This window comes from Notamacropus eugenii, chromosome 2, assembly GCF_028372415.1.
Source record: "Notamacropus eugenii isolate mMacEug1 chromosome 2, mMacEug1.pri_v2, whole genome shotgun sequence".
Classification (NCBI taxonomy): Eukaryota; Metazoa; Chordata; class Mammalia; order Diprotodontia; family Macropodidae; genus Notamacropus; species Notamacropus eugenii.
This window is the reverse complement of record NC_092873.1, coordinates 196,882,260-196,907,640: the sequence shown is the minus strand read 5'-3', so window position 1 is coordinate 196,907,640 and position 25,381 is coordinate 196,882,260. Positions and strand designations below refer to the sequence as shown.

Genomic DNA, 25,381 nt, shown 5'->3' with positions numbered 1-25,381 from the left:
GTCTATGTATATTCCTTCTATCTATACTGTTAGTGATAAAACTTTTAAGAGTTGTTAGTGTCATCTTCCTGTGGATAGATGTAAACAATTTAGCCCTATTGAGTACCTTATGTTTTATTTTCCCTCTTTACCTATTTATGCTTCTTTTGGGTCTTGTTCTGGGAGGACACATTTTTGATTTAGCTCTGGTCTTCTTACAAAAGTTTGAAATCATTCTGTTTTGTTGAATGACCATTTTCCCCTTGATATATTATGCTTAATTACGCTAAGTATACCTTGTTTGTAGTCCTAGCTCCTTTGCCCTCCAGAATATCATATTCCATGACCTGTGATACTTTAAGGTTGCATCTGCCAAATCCTGTGTAATCCTGATTGTGACTGCCCAATATTTAAATGGTTTCTTTCTGACCACTTGTAGTATTTTTTTTTCCCTTGACCTGATAGTTCTGAATTTGGCTATAATGTTCCTTGGGGTTTTATTTTGGGATCTCTTTCCTGAGGTGATTTGTGTATTCTTTCAATGTCTATCATACCTTCTAGTTCCAGGACATTAGGACAGTTTTCCTTGATAATTTCTTAAAAGATGCTATGCGGGTTCTCCTTTTGATTATGGCTTTCAAGTAGTCCAATGATTCTGATATTGTCTTTCCTGGGTCTATTTTCCAGGTCGGTTATTTTTCCCATGAGGTATTTTACATTTTCTTCCATTTTTTTCATTCTTTTGAATTTGTTTGATTAATTAATGATTTCTCATAGAGTCATTAGCTTCCACTTGTTCAATTCTTACTTTTAAGGTTTTGTTTTCCTTCAACAATTTTTGTATTTTATTTTCCATTTGGCCAATTGCACTCTTTAAGGAATTGCTTACTTCAGTAGATTTTTTTTCTTTAATCTCTTTGTCCATTTGGCAAATTCAACTTTTTAGGCAGTTTTCCAAGCTGTTGACTTATTTCATAATGCTCCTACATCACTCTCATTTATTTTCTTCTACATCTCTTATGTGATTTTTAGGCTCCATGTTTAGCTCCTCCATGAATTCTTTCTGACCTTGAGATCCACTTCCTCTTTTTCTTTGATGTTTTGCCTATAATTGTTTTGACATTGTTGTCCTCCTCTGAGTTTGTGTTTTGGTTTTTCCCTGTTACTACAATAACTTTTGATGATCAAATTATATATTTCTTGCTCATCTTTTTTTTTATTTTTGCCTTTTTCCCTTTCTTTTAAATTTTAGTTCTTCTCCCAGGGTGGAAGGGGCACTGTCTCAGGATTCTTGTGTTAGTGGCTGAAGACCCTGTTTACCTGGACCTGCATTGATGTTGCCCTGAGTCCCATGGAGGACCCTCCTATCTGGTTTCTGCTGAGGGGATAGAGTGGGGGTTGGCTGGTGCTGCTTGATTTCATAGGGGCATGGCTGCTCACCTGGTGCAGTGCTGGTGTTCTAATGATGGTATATGCTTGTGCTGAGCCCTGGTGGTGTGTTTTTGTTTTTCCTCAGGGCTACCCTGAAGCACATAGAGGTCTAGCCCCTGGAGGATGCCTGTTTGCTTGGGGCTAAGCAGAAGCATTGCAGGCTGGTGTTGGTTGACAGTTTGATTAGGCACCAGTAGGGTTGGTGTCTACCTGTTTGCCCAGGGCTGTGCTGAAGCATATGAAGGTCTGGCTACTGAGGATGCCTGAGTGTCCAGAGCCACACTAAAGCATGTGGTGGATCTCAGAGCTGGAGTCTGTCAGTTCCCCTGAACATGCTAAGGCATGTAGGGGGTCCTGGTGTTGGAATTTGCCTGCTTTACTACAGTGAGACTCAGCAACTCCCACTGGTTTGCTAAGGTGGGACTTGATATTGCCTTGCTAGGACACTTTCTATCTTGGATTGTGCTCCCCTTTCACCCAAGTGAGATGGACCTTTCTTGCCATTCCTGTAGTTTTCTAGGGCTAAAAGATTGTTGCACTTCATCTTTTTTTCAGGTTTTGCTGTTCTAGAATTTGTTTTGGGGGTCTAGTTTATGAGTGTTTAGAGGTGAGTATGGGAGAGTTACAACAATGTATTGCTTACTCTACCATCTTGGCTTTTCAAATGACTAACTTCAATTATTTTAATTTGTGAAATGAGGAAACCAAAAATACTTCTGCTACCTATCTTACAGACTTTGTTGTGATGAGAGCACTTGGTAGAACATAAAAAAATTATATAACCATGAAAGAAATGAATAGGTCCAGAGACTATAGATTAGAATATTAACATCCATTTGCTAAGAGTTAGTGTCCTGAGGTCCCTAAAGTGCTTCTTCATATTTCTGACAAAACACCAAAAAAGTGGTGAATTCTGTGTGACAAAGTTTAAATAAATTTTCTGTGAAAGAACAAAAACAAAACTTATTATGAGCCAAATAACAGAAAGGAACATAATGCATGTGTTTATTTCTAAAATATGTTTTATTTCAATAAATATTTCCCAGTTACATGTAAAAAATTTTAACATTTAAAACAATTTTGTTTTTAATTGTTTTCTTTGTCTTACCCATTTCCCCTCCTTGTGAAAGAAGATAAGTAATTTGTTGTTGTGAAGTCTCACAAAACGTACTTCCACATTAGCCCTGTTATAAAAGAAAACACAGACAAAATAAAACAGAAAACATGAAGAAACTTTTAGAAAGTGTGCTTCAGCTTACATTCAGTTCTTCAGTTCTCTCTCTGAAGGTAGATTGGAATTTTCATAATGGCTTCTTTGGGATTGTCTTGAGTTATTATCTTCACCAAAGTAGAAAAGAAAGACATAGTTTAAAAAAATATTTTAACATGGAATACATCCTCCTTTTGTTGCAGTCATTTGTGTTACACTGAGTTCACAAGAACTTGAAACACGTTCTTTATTTATTTATTTTTTCATCATAAAGCCACTGGATCTTTTTTTTTTTTATTTAACTTTTAATATTTATTTTCACACAATTTTGGGTTACAAATTTTCTCCCCTTTTATCCCCTCCCCCCCCCAAACCCAAGCTTTCTAATTGCCCCTGTTACCTATCTGCTCTCTCCTCTATCCTCCCTCCCTGCTCTTGTCTCCGTCTTCTCTTTTGTCCTGTAGGGCCAGATAGCTTTCTTGACCCCTTAACCTGTATTTCTTGTTACCCAGTGGTAAGAACATTACATTTGGTCCTAACACTTTGAGTTCCAACTTCTTTAGCTCCCTCCCTCTCCACCCCTTCCCCTTAGAAGACAGGCAATTCAATATAGGCCATATCTGTTTAGTTTTGCAAATGATCTCCATACTAGTTGTGTTGTATAGGACTAACTATATTTCCCTCCATCCTATCCTGTCCCCCATTACTTCTATTTTCTTATGGTCCTTTCCCTTCCCCTGAGTGTCAACCTCGTATTGCATTCCCCTCCCCATGCCCTCCCCTCCATCCTCCCCTCCACCCTGCTTGTGCCCCTGTCCCCCACTCTCCTGTATTATGAGATAGGTTTTCCTATCAAAATGAGTGTGCATTATATTCTTTCCTTTAGTGGAATGTGATGAGAGTAGACCTCATGTTTTTCTCTTGCCTCCCCTCTTTATCCCACCACTAATAAGTCTTTTGCTTGCCTCTTTTATGAGAGATAATTTGCCCCATATAACTTCTCCCTTTCTCCTCCCAATATTTCTCTCTCACTGCTTGATTTCATTTTTTTTTAAGATATGATCCCATCCTCTTCAATTCACTCTGTGCACTCTGTCTCTATGTATGTGTGCGTGTGTGCATGTGTGTGTGTGTGTACTCCCACCCAGTACCCAGATACTGAAATGTTTCAAGAGTTACAAATATTGTCTTTCCATGTAGGAATGTAAACAGTTCAACTTTAGTAAGTCCCTTATGACTTCTCTTTGCTGTTCACCTTTTCATGGTTCTCTTCATTCTTGTGTTAGAAAGTCAAATTTTCTTTCCAGCTCTGGTCTTTTCATCAGGAAAATTTGAAAGTTCTCTATTTCATTGAAAGACCATTTTTTCTCCTGAAGTATTATACTCAGTTTTGCTGGGTAGGTGATTCTTGGCTTCAGTCCTAGTTCCTTTGACTTCTGGAATATCCTATTCCATTCCCTTCTATCCCTCAATGTAGAGAGTGCCAGATCTTGTGCTATCCTGATTGTATTTCCACAATACTTGAATTGTTTCTTTCTAGCTGCTTGCAGTATTTTCTCTTTCACCTGGGAATTCTGGAATTTGGCCACAATGCTCCTAGGAGTTTCTCTTTTTGGATCTCTTTCATGCGGTGTTCTGCGGATTCCTTGAATATTTATTTTGCCTTCTGGTTCTAGAATCTCAGGGCAGTTTTCCTTGATAATTTCATGGAAGATGATGTCTAGGTTCTTCTTTTGATCATGGTTTTCAGGTAGTCCCAGAATTTTTACATTGTCTCTCCTGATTCTATTTTCCAGGTCAGTTGTTTTTCCAATAAGATATTTCACATTATCTTCCATTTTTCGAATCTGCGCGGTATGTTCTGAGATATCTGTCTTTCTCATAAAGTCCTTACCGTCCATCTGTACCACTCCAGTTTTGAAAGATCTATTTTCTTCAGTGAGCTTTTGAATCTCCTTTTCCATTTGGTTAATTCTGCTTTTGAAAGCATTCTTCTCCTCATTGGCCCCTTGCACCTCCCTTGCCAACTGAGTTAGGCTAGTTCTCAAGGTGCCAATTTCTTCATGATTTTTTTGGTTCTCCTTTAGCAGGGAGCTGATCTGCTTTTCATGCTTCTCCCTCATCCCTCTCATTTCCCTTCCCAGTCTTTCCTCCACCTCTCTAACTTGATTTTCAAAATTCCTCTTGAGCTCTTCCATGGCCCGAGCCCATTGAGTGGGCTGGGACACAGAATCCTCGATTTCTGTGTCTTTGCCTGATGGCAAGCATTGTTCCTCCCCATCAGAAAGGAAGGGAGGAAGTGTCTTTTCTCCGCTAAAGTACCCTTCAATAGTTTTATTTCTTTTCCCTTTTCTTGGCATTCTCCCCAGCCAGTGGCTTGACCTCTGAATATTCTCCTCACACCCACCTCGCCTCCTGGTCCTCCCAGCCAGCATTTGGGGACTGAGATTCAAATGCTGCTTCCCGCCTTAGGGTTTTTGGCGGGGTCAGGGCTGCTATTCAGTGTGAGAATTAAGTTCAGGTGGTCGGGGGCAGGGCCGCCTCTCTGGCTCAGTTCCCTCAGGGGGTTTATGCACAGACCTTCCACAATGGATCCAGGCTCCTGCCCGTTTGGGGAGCCCCTGTCTGCAGCCGCCTCTCAGCTTCTATCTCCTGGGGGGGCCCGAGCCATGGGGGCACCCCACTCCCCTCTCAACCCGCCAAAGAGACTCTCTCACCTACCCCCGTCAGTCACCTGTTGGTGGGGGGGCTTGTGCCGCCGCTGGAGATCCCGTCCCCGTAGCCCTCTCGGATCTTTTCCTCACGGTGTCGTGGCCGCGGCAGGGCTGCCCTCTGCTCCCGTCCCAGCGCCCAGTCCATGGCGCGAAGAACCCCCCGCGAGAGGTTTGCAGGTCTCTCCGGAACAGAAATCTCCCTCGCTCCAATATTCCGTGGTCTCTGGGTGCAGAATTCGCCCTGGGTTGGTCCCCTCTAGCCATTCTGTGGTTTGTGGGTTCGGAGCTACGTGTATGTGCGTCTTTCTACTTCGCCATCTTGGCTCAAGCCACTGGATCTTAAAAGTGTATTTTTGATGAACACTAATACTGGAGCGTCAAGATTACAAGTTACATTGCTGGTTACCATTTGCTTCTTTGGGGCAGCTAGATGGTACAATGGAATGAATGTGGTTTCTGGAGTCAGGAAGAGTAATTTTCAGGAGTTCAAATCTGGCCTCAGACACTTACTAACTGTGTGACCCTGGGCAAGACAGTTAACCCTATTTGCCTCCGTTTCCTCATCTATAAAATGAGCTGGAGAAGGAAATGGCAAACCACTCCAGTATCTTTGCCAAGAAAACCCCAAATGAGGTCATGAAGAGATGGACACAGCTGCACAACAAAAACCTTTCTCAAAGTCTAGATTTTACCATAACTAATAGTTACTGTAATGTGTTGCTATCCTTTTATAGCAGTAGTAATTACAGAGGGTTTAAATAAGTCTTTGAAGCATGTTTATTTCCTCTTCTGGGATAAATTTCTCAATGCATAATAAGGATAATAATAATAGTTAGCACTTTACAATTTACAAAGTAGTTTGAAATTATTATCTCATTTTTTCTTTACAAAGGCTCAGAGAGGTAGAGTTATTATTATCTTCATTTTACTATTGAAGAAACTGAGGAACACAGAGATTGTTACTTGCTGTCAGTCACATAGCTAGTAATTATCAGAAATCTCATTTGAACTTGAGACTTCCTGAATCTTGCTTCAGTGCTTGTTATATTGTGCCATCTTGCTGTTTCATGACATGTGGCATAGTGCAAGATTACATTTTAGTTTTCAATTACCATTTAAAAATTTGTTTAATCCAAGAAATATCCTCCTTTGGACATATCAATATATTTATTAGAGTTAATAATTACTTTAATAGGGACAAGACTTCCAGAGTCACATCCAAGTAAAGTCATCTAGGCACATGGGCTAAACCAGGTTGAGGGTAACCAACAGGCCTCAAGTCCATTGGTAAACGAGAGGGGTATCTACCTCCAAAGTGGGAGAACTTAGAATAGGCAGAATAGATGGATAAGAACAATTTTTTTCAATGGCCATGAAGCAGCTGAAGCAGGTGTTGTGGAGTGCTTAGGGCATGGTCAGACCTAGAAGATGCCAAGCTCATCTACTGCATCCTGTGCCATCACCAGCTGTCCTGACTTTTGCCTTGCCTTCAATGATTCTGGAAGAGAGAGTAAGGCTAATGACTGCCTAATTCTGTCTCACTTATATTCAATTCACATGCAAGTCAAGATATTACCCTGTGGTGTCACTGATCCTCTTAAAAAATGAAGGATGGTCACCAACAACACACTTTCTAATACCTTATCCTGTATCATGAAACAGATGAGTTTCCAAACAATAACTAGAGTATGCAATTAGAAGTGTCAACTTCAATTTCCATTCAGTTTTAATTTGAAATTTAATTCCAGATAAAATTTTTTTAACCTAAAATGAAAAAAAAATATCTAATACCAATTTACTCTTTACTGGAGGGTGCTATCATGTTTCTCAGAAAAATATATCTATGTGTTGTTACAGAATTGTGATTTTAGCTATGTTTTCCACATATCCTTGAAATGAAATTTGAAAATTTTTAAAATACATTTCACTCCATGGGGAAAATTTTCAATTGCAGAGACTGTTTTTTTTTGTTCTTAGCAGCGTATGTAGTCTTTCAATCTGCCTATATTTTAAAGAAATACAATCTGGATGGATTCAGGCTTCTGGACAATTTCCTTTTTCTATGACATATTCTAAATCTCTTCTTACTGGTTAAATGGTCTTTGTCTTCCTATCCATGTTAGCTTCTTTTAGTTTACTTTTTGACCTCTGTATCATGGATAAGTTCCTTAAGACGACACAATGAACCCTCATGATTGACAGAACTGAATCTTTCATTTGTGATAGGGACACCCAACATTAGTAATGGTTAATACACCAAGAACCACTCAGGTTAGAAAGTGTCTAACACATAACTGGAGAAGACCAGAGGATGACAACAAATAGTTCCAGAAAGATTAAAGCAACTGGGCCAAAACCAAAAGGAAACTCAGCTGTGGATGTGTTTGGTAATGAAAGGAAAGTCAGATGCTGTAAAGATCAATACCATATAGGAACCTGGAATCTATGAAAGATCCAAGGTTAGCTAGACATGGTTAAACACGAAATGGAAGAATTAAATATCAACATCTTGAGTGTCAGTGATCTTAAACAGATTGAAATGGGTAAATTAAATTCAAGTGACCAGAATTCTCTGGTCATGAATACTTTAAAAGCTATCAAATAGCCCTTATAATCAATAAAAGGGTGGGAAAAACAGTAGTGGGGTGCTACCTGAAAAATGGGACAATTGTATCTGCTTGATTCCAAAGCAAACCATTCAATATAAGAGCAATCCAAGTCTATGCCCCTACCACTGGTGGTAAAGAGGCCAAAGTTGTCCAGAAAACCTACAATACCTTCTAGAAAAAACATCAAAAAAGGTATCACATTCATTATGGGGGACTAGAATGTTAATTGGGATAACAGGCAAATTTGGCCCTGAAGTAGAAAAGGAACCAGGGCAGACACTAATAGAGTTGTGTCAAGATATAATTTGCCAGTCACAGCAAACATTCTTTTCCAAAAACCCAAAAGATGACTCTACACATGGACATTACTACATGGTCATTACCAAAATTAGATTGATTATATATACTTTGTAGTCAAAGGTGGAAAAGTTCTGTGAAGTGAGTTAGAACAAGACCTGGAGCTGACTGTGACTCAGATACTGAACATACTACAAAATTTAGACTTAAATTGAAGAAAGTAGAGAAAACCATCGGACCATATACATATGACCAAAATAACATCCTTTATGAATATGTAGTTGAGGTAATGAACTTATTTAAGGACAAATTGTCTCTGGTGTTAGAACCAGCTACAAAATACATCCTAAAGGAAAAGAAGACCAAGGGAACAAAATGACCTTCTAATAAGACTTTACAAATAGCTGAGGAAATAAGGAAAGTAAAGGTAAAGGAGAAAGGAAAAGCTATACTCAATTGAAATGAAGAATTCCAGAGAATAGCAAGGCAATATAAGAAGGTTTTCTTAAGTGAACAATGCAAAGAAATAGAAAAAAGCAATAGAATGGGAAAGACAAGAAATCCCTTCAGGAAAATGAGAGCTATCAAGGGAAAGTTTCACACCAAAATGGGCATGACAAAAGACAAAAATGGTAGGGTCTTAGCAGAAGTAGAAGACATCAAGCAGAATTGGCAAGAATATACAGAAGAACTATAAAACAAAGATCATGACATTATTGATAACCATGATGATGTGGTTACTGACCCATACCTCCCGGAGAATGAAGTCAAGTGGGCCTTGGGAAGCATTGCTAACAATAAGTCTAGAGGAAGTAATGGAATTCAAGTTGAACTATTTAAAATCCTAAAAGACAATGCTGTTAAAATGTTGCAATCTATGAACTGGAAAATTTATAAAACTCAACAGTGGCCACTGGATTGGAAAAAAGTCAAGGTATGTCCCAATCCTAAAGAAGGGTAATGCCAAGTAATGCTCAAAGTACTGAGTAATTGCACTCATTTCAAATGTCAACAAACTTATGCTTAAGATAATTCAAGCCAGACATCAAAAATATGTGAATTAGCAGAAATGCAGGTTGGTCTTCAAAGAGGCAGAGGAACTAGAGACAAAATTGTAAACATTTGCTGGATTGTCAAGAAAGCAAAGAAGTTTCAGGAAAAAAAAACATCTATTTTTTGCTTTATTTACTACACTAAAGTCTTTGTGTAGATCCCAACAAACTGTGATCCCAAACAAACAAATCCCAAGTCCTCAAAAAGTACCAAAACATCTTACTTGTCTCTTGAGGAACCTGTATGTAGGTCAAGAAGTAACTGTTAGAACTGAATATCAAATAACTGATTGGTTCAAGATTGGAAAAGGAGTACAACAAGGCTGTACATTGTCACCTATTTATCTTATATGCAGAGTACATCATGAGAAATGCCAGGCTGGATAAATTAAAAGTCAGAATTAAGGTGACAGGAGAAATATCAACAATCTCAATTATGTAGATGATCCACTCTGATGGCAGAAAGTGAAAAAGAATTAAGAAGCCCCTTGATGAGACTGAAAGAGGAGAGTGTAAAAGTGAACTTGAAGCTTAACATTAAAAAAAAAATCCTGAGATAATGGCATTTGGTCCCATTACTTCATGACAAATAGAGGGAGAAGAAATGGAAACTCAGATTTTATATTCTTGGTCTCAGAGATCACTACAGATAGTGACTGCAGTCATTGAATTAAAAGATACTTGTTCCTTGGACGGAAAGCTATAGCAAATCTGTGTAGCATACCAAAAAGCAGAGACATCACGTTGCTGACCAAGGCCTGTATGTGTGGTTAGGAACAGAGAGTAGAATAGTAATTTTACTCTGCCCCACTTCAAAAATTATTTTAACATAATTCAGATTTATTTTCAGTTTTTTTTAATGTTATAATGAAATTTGACACACTGTGGACAAATGCAGTTGAAATGAGAGCAGGGGCCTGACATGATCTGTTCAGTATGGTTGAGGTTTATTGGTGATATGAAGTCATGTGAGTTGCGGAGGGTGAAGAAATGGGAGAAAAGAGTATGTCCAAAGGGAACATCAATGTTTTGGTGTGAAACATTCCCTTGGGGTAGAAGTAAGAACGGTGAACCAGATATGCAATTCATTGGAATGACACGAAGTTCATGGATGGCAATAGCAAAAGTTTGGAAGAGATACTGGAGTAGATTTTTAAAGATATGGTGGTTCCTGAGTGATAATAGCAAAGAGAAGGTCTGAAAGTAGCAAAGGGATAACATCTGCTAATTACTGCTTCTGTTTCTTTTTTTGAGGAGGGGTGAGATAATAGCCGGACTTAGTTTGCTAAGAGATATTGGGTCCAAGAGAAAGTACATTGCAGTGAATGCCACAAGATGAAATGCGTTTGAAAGTGAAAAATCTAGGATCGTAGGCTGATGGCTTTAAACATGGAAGAAACTTAGGTTATCTAGTTCTTTTCCCTCACTTTATAGATTAATAGTAAAATGAGGTCCAGAGTTGAATTTCTCCAAGAGCCTGAAGGTAGTAAGTAGCAAAGCCAGGATTCAAACTCAGTCCTCTGCCTTTAAATCCCGTAGTCTTGCCCAGGTACAAAACAGAGGAAGTTTCCCAAAGGATACAGTGGAAAGGGAGAGGAGTGAAAGCTAGTAACTGAAGGAAGCTTGGAGATGAGTTTCCATTGCATGCAAGGTTATGATGACTGGCAGAGTGTTCATTAGCAAACTGTCCTTTCCTCTGATCCTGCCTTTTCTTCCCTAAAACTGAACCTATATTAATCTTGCTTTCCACTTAGTGCTAATTCTCAGGATAAGCAGATCATTCTGGGCAAGGATGGGCACAACTCTTTTTTTATGCACAAATGTCTACTTTCAGCTCTTGCTCTGATCTGGTCAACATTTTTGAACTGACCTCTTCCACTTCTCCTTGTTCACATTAACTTTGCAAATATTTTCCTAGTCTTAACATCATTTTAGTTCTGCTTTAATAGATTTAAAATAACAATAAAAACCATAGCTGACTTCAACAAGTAAGTCACTTCCCCTCCCCCAATGCAATTTTCTAATGTACTCTTTACCTTGAGCATTGTCTTTTGCTCTCCCTGCCTTCAATTCAGGGTTCTTCATGTCTTGACTTAATACTAATGCCTTTTAGCTATTCAAATGTCTTGGTCTGTGTTTCACAACTAGATCTACACATAATTTAATTCAATTTGGAATGTAAGTCAATCCAACCAAATCCTTTAGTCAGTCCTTCATACTTGGTCAGGGAAGTCAAATCTTCCTTAGGTAATATAAAATGAATGCATTAGTTTTTATCCATTAAGAATCTTAGCAGTTTCTAGCACTGCATTTGCAAAAATCTGCCTGTCATTGCTGTTCTCTAAAACACAAACTATGGAGTTTTGGTTATAAGAAGAAAAAAAAGAGGAGAAAAAATACGACAGGAGTGTGTGACTAAAGATGCTTCAAAAAGGTTCAAATTGACTGCTCTCTCCCTTTCTCCCAGCACTGGACAAACACATTGTGCCTATCTCAGGAAACTAAACCTTCGGAAATTACTGTAGTGGAATTTTTTTTCTTACTAATGCTAGCTCTATAAAATCCATTTCAAAGAGAAGTAAAATATGAGTTACAGTAGCAGTCAGGTGGAGCTGGAATATTCACTACAGGCCAGAGGATGGTAAGAAAAAACAAATGGATAAACTATTACCTGTTTAAATAAAATGCTAAGTTGCTACTCCATGAAAGATTTTATAACTGTAGGGCATTCTCTCTTCCAAAGATGGATGAGATTTTTGTAATGATCTGCTTAAAAAAGAACAAAAAAAAGAATCAATTTAAAAATAGCCACCAAGAGATTTATCAACAAACCCCATTCTAGATGTAAGACATGAGATGTTAGATGGACTAAAATCTTTGCCCAAATCTGTCTGTCATATTAATGCCTCAAATTACCTGAGGCAAAAAAAATGTCCCCCCAAAGTTGCAAAAACTTCCAAATTGCTACTTGAGGCAAAATTGAGATATTGAGATTTGACTTGTCTGTAGCTACCTTATACTAATGTGTTTTGGTTTCTCTACTTACTCTGTTCTCAACTTTTCTGGGAAATGGCTTCTCCACTTCCTACCCTTCTAGACTTTGTTTGGGACCTTTTCTAGCTGACCAGCAAAAATGTAAATGGAATGATTACATACAAATACATCTCCTTAAAAAATTACCTTCAATTTAACAATCTAATAACCACAGGGATTTTCAAGGAATTTATAGTGCAGTATAAATATGTAAATATATACCTTCTGTGATCAAATATGATGTTAAACTTTAATTCTAAAGATGCATATATTCCTGAAAAGAAAATGGATTTAGATTAGAAATTGGTTTCCATCTTTGGCCTCATTGTACTGAATTGGCATAAATAGTTATGTAACCTAAGACTCCGAGTCACAAAATAAAATCCTCAAATAAGTGGTGGGAGGGCAGGGAGAGATGGAAATGGAGGGAGATGAAAGGGAGGGAGGGAAAGACAGAGGAAAGGTAGAGGAAGGAGAGGAGTGGAGAAGAGAGGAGAAGAGGGGACGGGAAGAAGAGAGAGTTCAGTAATCTATTTCTGAGAATGTGAGACTTGCTTGACTTTGGGAGATGTCATTAAGAAAGAGAAAGGATAAGGAGACTGCATCCCATGCTGCTTGCAGGGGGAAGAGGGGGTTGGAGAAGAACAGAAGGATGCAAGAGCCTATTTTGAGGCTTTCCAAAAAGATGAAAAGAGAGCAGACATGTGGACTATTGGCCAGACACCTAGGAAGAAGAGATGGCAGATATAGGGAGCCTACACCGGCCACTAACCATATGGCAAAATGTGAGAGAAGTGTGGCCTCCATCTGCCTTATAATCTTCCTACTATTTCCAATCTAATTGGGTCACATGCTAAAGAATCTAACTCAAATATCATCTCCTTTGCTAAAGAATATTCTTCTCCTTAACTTCTCAGAGTTTAGATACAAAATTCCAGCTTTTATTTCCTGAGTTCTGCATGAATTATGATCCTATCATGATGGGGAAGAGATAGGAGGAAGAGAGAAGATAGGTCTGTTTTGAATCTTCCCATCTTCCCATCAACCATTGTTGGTCTAGGAAGCTAAGGGCTGCCACCTTCTTCCTTTCTACTGTGTCCTGTCTATTTTCTAGAACCCAGAAGCGTGAGGCTGGGTTCATTTCTGAGAGAACCTGACCACTTAAGATAAGAGCAAGCCTTCTTTCATGCATGCTCTTTGGCTCTTTACTTCCATACTGTGGAACCCTGTGGGGGAAATACTTACAGTGAAGGTTTTTCTTAGGATCTCCTCAGAAGAAAGGAACAGAAACATGCTTAAAGTACAAATAGTTATTTTTTTAAATTACAGTCTCAGCCTCCTGGGAAGTGTAACCATTTTAATAAATTACTTTGTGCTATTTTATGTCTTTGTTAATACATCCACTGTGATACTCTGTCTCTGTCTCTCTTTTTGTGTCTCCCCCTCCCTTTGTCTCCCCTCCCCCCCATCTCTCTTTCCCTCTCTATCTCTATCTCTGTCTTTGTCTCTCGGTCTCTTGGTCTTTTGATTCTCTCTCTCTCTCTCTCTCTCTCTCTCTCTTGCTCTCACATACATACACACATATACACACACACTTCTTTGTGGAGGCATTTTACATTTCACTTTGGTTCTGCACTATCCAAACAGTTCCCTCCATGTCTATATGGTATGGCCACATCATTACCCTGAGAGCCTTTACAACTCAGGATGCATGCACATATTTCACCTAGCCTGTATTCTAAGTCCCTGTATTCTACAACCAGTAGCACAAATCCCCTCCCTATGGCAGTTCTCTTCCATAGGACATCTCACCTTCCCTACCCCTTCTTATACACTCCAGCTGGAGCCATATGCAGTTATCCTGATTTATATCTTGCCATTGAGCCCAGATGGCTCTGGAGGAGATAGTGAGGCTGGTTACTTTGGATAAGTCTCCCTCATATAAATCCAACTCTCTTTCAAGTCATGACATCATCTTCTTGATGCCATGACCCTCTTTGAGAATGGAGGACAAAGAGCAACCTGTAAGTAGTATGGGCTGCCCTACTGGGCACCCAACTAGTCAATTTTAGTTGGGCAACTCAGTCCTTCCCTTCCTTCTTCCTTCCTCTTACCCCTCTTCTCTCCTCCCCTTCCCTTTCCTCTTTCCTCTCTCTCTGTCCACATAGGGTATCATACCCTTACCTGCAGGTGCTCTGTCCAAAGGAATATAAATTTTGACCACTGAAATCTTGTAAGATATCTTGGGGTTTATGGGGCTAGATTTCTTTCTTAAGAACCATGCCTTAAACCTAATTCACTCTGATTCTCATTGATTGGCCAATCCTGACTTAGTGGTCATTGTTTGAGCCCTGATTGGCTCCGAGTAAATGTAAATAGCACTTGTTTCCGTTTTGGCAAGAAACCATGAAGGTCTTCCCCTTCCAAATTGATTTTTTTGACTAAGCAAAGGAGGTCATTCTTTATTTCATTTCTTACCTACCCTTAATCACTCAGTTGAACTGAGATCTGGGAAAGACTTTAGCTTGAAAAGGCCAAGGTCTCCCACTGTATCCAGGGCCATCCAGTTGTGCTGACATATATTGTCACTGGATTGTGATGACAATCAAATTAGGAACTTTTGCTGGTTTTGTTTTAGTATAATCAAGTGCCTCTGATCGAATTTTGCAAGTCATGGCATCACCTTCCTGATGGAAGCATGGTCCTCCTCTAGAACTAAAGACAAATAACAATTTTAACAACATTCTCCAGCTCTGATGAGATCCCCCATTCTATTTTCTCACTCATCCTTCCCTCTTTTCTACTTCTTCTATTCTTGTTGATCTCCAACATCACTCCTTATTGATGGGAATAACCAGCATGTTCATTGTTGACGTATGAATTTATTAGGCATGTCCTGTTCTTTCATCTCCCTTCTCTTCATTTCTTTTCACTCCTGCAACATTATACTCTGTAACTCCTTCACATCAAAGACATTTTTCACTTGTACATGTAAAAAAAGTTTTAACTCAAAGTACTTTGTTACATAATTTCAGATAACATAATTTCATCCTTTCTTTTATATCATCTCTCTCTCTCTCTCTCTCTCTCTCTCTCTCTCTCTCTCTCTCTCTCTCTCTCTCTCTCTCTCTCTCTCTCTCTCTCCCTCTCTTCCTTCCCCCCTGCCATCCTGCTTGGTCATGCCATCCCCTAGCATGATCATACAACCTACTAATGCAATCCAGCATCCTCTTGGCCTTGAAATTCAAGGCCTATTTATGCCTAATAAGGACTCCTAAGCCTGAAGCTGGACTTTATTTTTAGGAGTTATCTCCTCTAATTAGTGGGTGAAAGCATGGATTTTTTTTTTTGCTATTTATATCACCACTACTCAGCACAGTGTTTGGCACTTATTAAGTACTTATGTAAATACATTTTCATTAATTCATTAAGAATGACCTCTAAACATGAGTAATTTATTTCATTACTTCTGATTGTCTTGATGGTGGTGCTTATTTATTTTTGCCCTCTGCTTTTATTTAGCCTTTTTCCCCCTCTTGAGATCTTTGGCATTTTAACCTTCTTTTGGGTGGGGGGAGGCATATCCCCTATCACTTGCTTTTGACTCCTCCTCAACTGAAGAACAGGTTCCCACAGCTAGAATATAAGGCTGCCTCAAGCTTCTTAGACTGGAGGATATAAGGTTTCCAGAGTAACATATGGATGCACTGTATCAACCCCAGCTGGTTTTCAGTTCCCTTTCCTTCATGCCCAAAGTAGCTATATACATTGGTACTCATTCGGGTCCTTTCCATTATCCTCTCCCTTCTTTCAAACAACTGGACAATTTTAGAGCCTGCCACTTCTTGGAATGTGACTGGCTAATGATGGTTGGGACAGAGGAGGGCCTATGTAGAGTCACTGTAATAGTAGAGATCCCTGCTCTATAACTAGCAGCTAAGTTCACGTTTGCAGTTTTGTTTTTGCTCCCTATCAGGGGCTTGTGGAGGCTGATGAAGGAAGGGTGCTGAGTGTTAAAGTTTTCAGGTGTTAATTTATTTTTTTTTTAACATCTCTATTTTTTTCTCTTAAGTGTGTAGTTATAATTACTTTATAACCTGATCAAAATTCCTTTTGTAGGGGTAGGGGGAATGCTTGAGAAGATTTGCACAAAGTGACTATTGTATCATCTTAAGTCTATCTTCCCTCTTTGAGTTCTTTGCCACAAAATTATGTCAATATCACTTCTGATATTTTTGAAATTTTCTTTTTACATTCAGGGCACACAGCTGACCATTCTTAGTTTTGCCTATCTTTCCTATATGAATTTATAGATTAAATGGTCATTTTATCTCCTTTTTTTTTGATCACTTCCATTTCCACTTGTTGGATAGAATAAAATCTAGATGTAAAATTCCCTTTGTTGTTTTATCTAAGTAATGCAATTGTCACATGGATGAGAAAGCCAAAACATGTTCATTGATGCCACTTATAGAGATACCCATTCATTTCCTATTTCTTAATTTTTCTTTAAAAGACATGGCTTAACATCAAAGAGGAAATGAAAGCATCACTTATATCACCAATGCTTCAGCTTCTTAAATTTTGCCTCGCTAGAGACTATCCTAAATGAGCTTGAAGAATGCAGAAAAGAACATTAATAACTGATCCTTGTAAACCTACTTTTTCAAAAGTGGGGCAAGCTTTTTTATTTATGTTCCTAACCACACAATTGTAGAGCTCGGAATGCCTACAATGCTGCCAATAGTCTTTCTTTTGAAAATTCCTTAGACACAAAATGGCAGCAAATCATCCCCTCTTTTTCTACCAGTGAATAATATGAAACAAATTTTGGGTTACAAGTTTTTTTCATAAACAAAAGAAGTAAATGAAATAAGGCATAAAAGTTATCTAAATAAAACAAGGCATACAGAATTTACATTTACAATTCCAACTGTGTGTAGCAAGGAAACCAAAGTGACATCATGTTATAAAGTTCCTCCATTTTGTACCTAGTCCTTATCTACATCAGGGATCTGTTCCCTTTTATAGACTCGTAAATGTTACAATAGCTGAAGTTCTCACTAAAAGGTGTCTCAACTTCTCCCCACAGCATGGAATGTTTTAATTGTATGCCTTTCTGATAACCATGAGACATCTTGAAAACACCTGGAAAGTTCCTTGCTTCTTTACCCCATCTATAAACATCCACAGTCAGGTAATTGTAGTCTCCTATAGACTACCTATGTGTATATACTCTGGGTGAGTGCTAATTCTTGAGCCTTATAATAAAGCTGTTCTATTTTCTTTCCAACTTTGGTGTCTAGATTTGACCCAGCACAACATCCCAATGCAAGTAGAAACATTTTGCCTCAGTAAATACAAACTCTCCCATGGTTATTATTTTTTTTTTTTTTGTAATTTCAATTCAGTAACATTTGATATTGTTCAGTTCTTTTTAGTCAGGTCTGACTCTTTTGTGACCCCATTTGTGGTTTTCTTGGAAAAGATACTGGAGTGGTTTGCCATTTCCTTCTCCAGTGCATTTTACAGATAACAAAACTGAGCAAACAAGGGTAAATTTCTTGCCTGTGGTCGGACGTCTGAGGCTAGATTTCAATTCAGGAAGATATGTCTTCCTGACTCCACGCCCCTTTGCACTGCATCACCTACCTATCCAGACAATTTATACGAAGTCTTTTATAAACATTCGGGTTTGGGGAGGCTTTTCACCATATTTCATAGGTACTCCAAGAAGGATACCATGTTTTCTTTAGCCCTGTCCCTTCAATGGAGTCACCACCACTATGTGTTTCTTTTTTTCCAGGAACTGATAATAGGTTTCTTTGTGCTTAATGAATTATGAGATTCCACGTTATTCTAACCAACATCGATAGCTACTTACATAGAAGATTGGGCTCCACCCTTTATGGAGAGAACTCACACCTGTAATTTAAATCCAGTAATACATACTCTCTAATTTTTTTTTCTTTTTTCCCATCTGTGAACTTTTTCTACTTGTGTTTTCAGCAAAGGTTTTGATTAACTTTTTCTTTCCTGAAATATTTTTATTTGTGACTTCTTTATTGAATTATTTCTCCCGTCATGGATGGTAATTGTTCATTATCTCTAAATCAGAATAGAAAGCCATTCATTTGCATTTTCTTATGTGATGATGGCCTTAAGCTGGAAGAGAAGCAGAAACATACTCTTTAGGTTTGGTATCCATTCTTTCTATCTCAATACTACAACTTTTGTGACTCAGACTTTGAAAATGCACCTGAAAAAGCCCATGACAAAAGATTCCTCCTGCCAAGGTTCCTTCCTCTATTCCAGCAGAAGGTCCTGAGAATATAGGCTTTAAGCTATAATCATCCTATTTATCCTTTATCTCAACTAGATGCTGGTAATTAGCATAAACTTGTGCCATATATGTACCATCCCAGTCCAAGAAATTTGCGCATCCCACCCAAGAAAGATTTGACAGCAGTATTCTAAAATAGATGTCTCACCCCTTTCCTCCTCTTTTATTTGTCCTGTTCAAGGAGTGCTTCTGTTCACATTTTCCTTCGTGAAGACAGTATGTTAAGGATAGGATCTTCAGCAAGGGTCCCTGGGTCTGTGAAAACACTAACCTTGCTGCCATTCTCATTGGAACTCAAGCAGCTTTAAATTATCCGATTATTCTCACCCTCTGAAAGCTAAGGCTGAAAAATAGAAGGATTTACAATGGCCTTCTGTTGCTATTTCTTTGTCCTGTGTCATTAAAAATGAGGCAGTAAATCAAAAAGGATGCATGGATTTCCCTTTTGGCACATTTATCCCTTACAGGTCATTACTGAGTGTGGGCATGGTACAGGTGCACTTCTGAGCTATTTTCAACTTGCTGTTAGAAGGGACCACAAGTTTTCTTCTAAATAGACCTAGACATGATTAAAGATTTATCCTTTATGGTACTTTTTTCATTTCTCTCAGCCAACATAAAAATGAGTTGATATGAAGAGAAACCTGACCAGCAAAATAAAGAAGTGCCTTTAAAAAAAAAAAAAGAAAACCTTCATTGAAAATGTAGATAATCCATTCTAAGTCTGCAGAATGTATTTCTTTTGTTCTCACAAATTTCAAGCAAATAAGGAAGCTTCAAGAAGCAAGAAATATAAACATTCAGAATCTTGCTTAACCTCTTCAGAAAAAGGGAAATATCATTTGCCCTTCTCTATCAGAGCTGTGGCCCATCACACCCATTAACCAAACTGATGCTGATGCTTCAAAGAAGAGTAAAGAAGCACTAAATGGAACCCATAATGCATCTGGAAAATTGTCAAATGCTATAGAGGAATGCAGGGATAAATACCTTCCTGACCCCTGCAGTGCTGAGCTTATTTTCTGAAGCGTGAGATTTGATTATCCATATCTCAGCAAGTAGAACCACATATACAGCTTGTCATAAAAGTAGTCAGGCTTTTCCCCCCACAAACATACAGCCAAAATATTTGATGCTATAAATTCCCCAGGCTGATTATATGCTATGTAACAAAAAGGTCTCTCTCTCCCTCCCTTTGACTCTCCATTTTCCCATTCAGCCTCCCCTCCCTGTACTTACTGTTACTGTTACTTGAAATGACTGACTATTCATATCTTCTATACTCCCACATGATTCCTGATTTTAACAACTGTCTCAGGAGGGAGAGTTTTGAGTGTCAGTTTCCCTATTAAAAAATGGAATGATGTATTTGGTCAATAACTCTTTTCCTTGTTGACTTGGCTTTGTTATCAACAATAAACAAGATATGTGAAAGTGCTTTTATGAATGACAAAGCACTGCAGAGAAGTTAGATTTTTATTACTATTATTATCACCGTTATCATAATTACTATTGTCATAGAAAAGTGTCCTTGACTAAGAAATATGGAAAGCCATGATTCAGTGGGAATAATACCTTTTTGGAATCAATTGTCCTAAAGGTAGAAGGGATTGTCAAGGTCATCTTTTCAACCTGCGATACAATTCAGGAATCAGTCCTCTGAAACTTCAGACAAATTATCATCCAGATTGTGTCAATAATTTCCAGATCACTAAATTGTCAGGCTTCTCACTATTGCTTTGGAATGTTTTATTGGTATTATTTTTTTCTTTTGATGAGTCAAAATCTATACTTTCCTTTAACTTCTATCAATTTTCCTAATTCTTCCATTTGGAGATACAAAAAAAGTAAATGGAGACTGTTTTCTCTATGGACAAATATTGGAGGATGCTTTAATTTCAGAACTCTCTTAGCTCAAGATTCAATGTTTTGATGAAATTAGGCACTCGTAAGTGATTGAACAAAAGGAAGTTTACTTTGACAGAACAGCAAAGATATACAACAAGAATACATTAGTATTTAGCTTCTCTCGATGCAGTCCATTCATTTCCACATGGGAACACATCTGGAGGTCAGGGCAGGATGTGATGAAGGACATGGTAATTCCATAGTCTTTAGAAATTCACCAAATCTAAGAAACCATAACTGCAAATGACTAGGACTTTTTTTTTGCCTTTAGGGCTCCAGGAAGCTATTCAAGACAAGGTAAGATCAATCAGGTCCCTGGATAGTTTTGCTTTTTTTTCAGGAATGGTAATCTCTAAGGTTTAGGAAAGGAGGTGGGTTCCAGACTCCCTCCCTATATGGGGGATAAGGAGAAAAAAGATATATCAAGGGAATGTTAATAAATATTAGTTCTGTCATGGCAGGTCTTCCAGTATTTGAACAGGTACAGCATGTGTATAGAATAAATGAGACATATATTAGAAGTTATCTAGTTCAGTTAAAGGCAGTGCACTTTCCTATCTACTACAATTAGAGTCAGAATTAATAGACTTTTTTAATACATGAAAAAATGAGAATATCTTTGCAAATAAATGTTCATTTATTTTTCAGGAAACACTATTGAATGTTTTCTATGAATAAGGCAAAACATTAGTCCTGTCAGAACAATAGGAGAACATAGTTGGAATTTGAAAACTTATTACAATGCATCAACACTAGTTTCTCTCTTTTCTCTTCTCACCATGGCCTACTCTATTTGTCCTCAAATGTATCTGTATCTTTCTGATGAGGTAAGCTAGAAAAAAAAAATGAATGACAGAACTAATACAAAGTTGTCCAGATGAGTGAAAGCAACCAGGATCCATCCTTAATTTTTAATTAGCCAGACATGCAAAAAACTCAATGAGTTTCCTGCTATTGACAAACAATCAATGACTCCAGCCTGAGGCCACTTATGGCCCTATCCATGTGACAGTGATACCAACCCTATACAATCCAACAACTTTCTCAAAATCTTTTTATGCAACAGCTCCCTTTCTTTTGGGTATGATGCTGGGTAAGTAAGAATGTTATATTCATTGCATTTTAACAATGGTATGCATATATACATAAATAAGTGGGAAATGAGGGAGATGAAGAAGTAGATCCCATTTATCATCAAGATATTCTTCAATGTGGCAGTGTCCCACAGGTGGAGATATGGTTGTAGTTATTATGACAAACTGATAATTAATAAGCACTATTTTGGCAAAGGGACTCACCAGTATAGTCATTTATTCTGATTACTCATTTTCTCCATATCTGCTCACTAATTTTAGAAGTAGAAATAACACAAATATAAGACATTGTTGTCATTTTCCTTTAACAGAGAAAGCACAGGAAGAGAAGACATCAAGGTACCATTACACATGAGTGTGCAGGCTAATCCCAATATTTCCATATTTCTTTTTTTTAATCAGTTATTTGTTGTTTATTTAGTGTTTAGGGTTAGTATGACACTTGAGGAATTGGTTACATTGTTGTACATAGACAGATCTTTTTATATAATGTGGAAATTTACAACTATTGATATATACATATATATTATATATATTAGATAGGTAGATAGATAGATAGATAGATAGATAGATAGATAGATAGATAGATGCAGACAAAATCAGGTCCTCTGGAAAGGTGATACATGGGGACATGCTGTAGTACCCTAATGGAGGGAAGCACAAAGATAAACAATGCATCAATAAAGAATTACTACTGTATGGTGTTTTGTATCCAGGAGTGTTGTCTTCTGGACCTAAGGGAACCTGTAGCAACTACATACAAAGCAGGTAGTTTATGTACCTGTGGGGCACTGAGTCTAACTGACACCAACCACTGAGACTCTACAAGTCATATCCAGTGTCATATGCTAACTACATCAGGGTTCTATTTTCCATTTCTAACTTTAGAAAGAAACTAGAGTGTGTTCACAGGTTTTACATTTCTGGTGTTTAGTCACTAATCAGAGGAAGGATTTGGCCTATTTGAAAAGCAGATCATACATAACCCCTCAACCCCTGTCATGTTCTCTTGTTGGTAGCATAGTCAAAGATTTTAAAATTGCAGCTCCTTCTGGATTCCCCAAAAAGTATCTGCGCTCTTCTTTAAATGGCTCTCCTCCTCCAGATTCAGGTTGACCTTCACTACATCTGAAATGCCATTCTGCCCCAAGACACATGGAACACTAAGGAAGACATTCTCATTAATGTCATATAGGCCCTTAATCATGGTGGAAATTGGATGCACTCTCCTAAGATTCTTCATAACGCTTTCTGTCAGATCTGCCACAAACAAAGTAGGAAGTGTAGCTCTTCAATTTGATTACTTCATAAGCACTTTCAAAGACCTGTTTATGAACATCTTTCCAATTCTCTGCATCAGCATCAGTTCCCAAAGAAGGATGAAGGTTCTTTAGAGACGCACCAGCAAGATTCATACCCTTCTACACAAGAATACTGGAGTATCCATGTTCCCCAAGGACCCATCCATGACAACTTGAAGAATGGACGCCAAGTTTCTCCACCATTAGGTAATGGAAATGGGCAGAATCCAGACTGCAACTACTTCCAATAATATGGTTTTTAGGAAAGCCATTTAGCTTCAATGTTACATATGTCAAAATATCCACTGGATTGGAAACAATAAACAGGTTACAATTAGGGTTATATTCAACAATATTGGGAATGATAAATTTAAAGATAATCACATTAGGCTGGACCAAATTAAGATGACTTTCTCCTTCCTGTTGATGTGCCCCAGCCATAACAGTGACCAGTTTTGAGTTTTCAGTCACAGTGTAGTCTTTGCCAGAAACAACTGTTGGCATTTTGAGGAAAAGGCTGCCATGCTGGAGATCCATCATCTCTCCCTTTAGTTTGTCTTCTATTGCATCCACTAGGGCAAGTTCATCAGTCAATTCCTTTGTTAAGATACTAATGGCACGTGCCATGCCAAACTGCAGCAATCCCAACAACCGTGATCTTGTTCTGGGGAACCTGGTCTTCCTTTAGGACATTCAAGATAAGCTGATCCTTGACAGCTGATGCCATTTTGGAGGGTATCTGGAGGGATCGCTAGTCAGGCTGCAAAAGTTCTGAATTAGATGTAAGGTTGCTGCTCCCAGGCTTGCACCCTATATTTTCTTCATAGCATTTCTGTTTAAAGGAAGTTCTGTAAGAGTGGACTTAACATAATAAGTAGTATATCATAAGTAGACTGAACTACAAAGTATTATTGTGTCTGGTTCTCAGGGGGTTCTAAGTCAAGGCTTTTATTAGTAAAGTGAACTCCCAGTGAATAAACTCCCTTTATCAATGAAGATTGGCAACTTCTGCAACTTATAGACCGTGAGGAGTTAATGATTTGTTCTTCTTGATCTCTTCCTTAGAGTATTTGACCTCTTGCCCAACTTCTTTCTTAAGATTCATCAAAATAGAGCATGAATTCTATTTATGTTATTCACTTTCCCTGTTATTCTTGAAGTCATTAGAATTCTAAAGAGACATGGTTTCCTCTCTCCTGATAAAATGTAACATTTAATCAATATTTTGCTTTTTCCAATTGCTAATACGGACTTTGTTTTCTAGATTTTTCTTGACTTTTGTTTTTGCAGTTCAAAATTTTGAATAGACTCTAGTATTTTTTATTAGGACTTATTAAAAAAATCTATTTTGTTAAAGGTTTATCCCCTTCTTTGATCATTATGCTCAGGCATTCTTATGCATACCATTCTTGGTTGTAATCTCTTATCTTTAATCTTATGGAATATCACTATCCAAGAATTTTTTTTTCTCCTTTATAAGCATTGCTGCCAAGTCTCAAATGATAGCTGTTTGCTATTACTAAAATTCAATCAGTCTGAGAGAAATGATTACTAATATCCAATGACTGGAGGATATCCACTGTTTCCCTCTTTTTCTAAAGTCCTAATTTCAGAAGTTCACTTTCTTGAAGGACTTTACTGACAGAGAGATTGGACCCACTTTCTTGTTAGGACCCCATTCAGCTGGGGAAGCCATTATGCTCTACTCAGATTTGGATGGGGATGAATTCTTTGAATAGATTGTCCAGGCAGGGGGTAACTTAGAAGTAAATGACATAATCAAAGTTCATTTGAATAGGTTCAACTACTGTAATATTCTTTCTCTAATTAATTGTTAGATAATAAAAGTTGATTGCCACCCTCTAAAACACCCCTCCTCCAATGGGCATATAAACCCACTACTATGATTGTCTTTGAGGCATCCAAGAGAGAGACTGCCAAATGACCACTCTTTTATTAAAATGCTGGCATTACTAATAAAATGGTCAAATTACCCAGAAAATAGCTTTCATACTTTTTAATCACCATGTCAATCAACAAGAATTTATTAAACATTTGTTATGTAGTAATTATCCTTCTATCTTTTTTCCCTTTGATCTGGAGGCTATGAATTTTGCCTGTCATTCCTGGGAATTTTCCTTTTAGGATTTCTTTCAGAAGGTGACTAATTTCTATTTTAATTTTTCTTTCTGGTTTTAATAAACCTGGATAGTTTTCACTTATGATTTCTTGAAATATGATATCCAGGTTTTTTGTTTGCTATTGTTTTATATTATAACTCTTTACCCACTACTTAAGTTTGTTTTTGATAGTAGAAAATTTTAAATTTCTTTTAGTTTTTCAACTATTTTATTTTTTGTTCTGATGTTTCTTGGAATCAATAATTATTGAGTTCTGTTTGATACATTTA

General features: G+C 37.8%; 1 pseudogene; it reads right to left on the bottom strand.

Moving 5' to 3' along the window:
* Window positions 1–22,300: 22,300 nt before the first annotated feature.
* LOC140522907 (L-lactate dehydrogenase A chain pseudogene) lies at window positions 22,301–23,698 on the bottom strand (annotated as a pseudogene).
* Window positions 23,699–25,381: the final 1,683 nt, after the last annotated feature.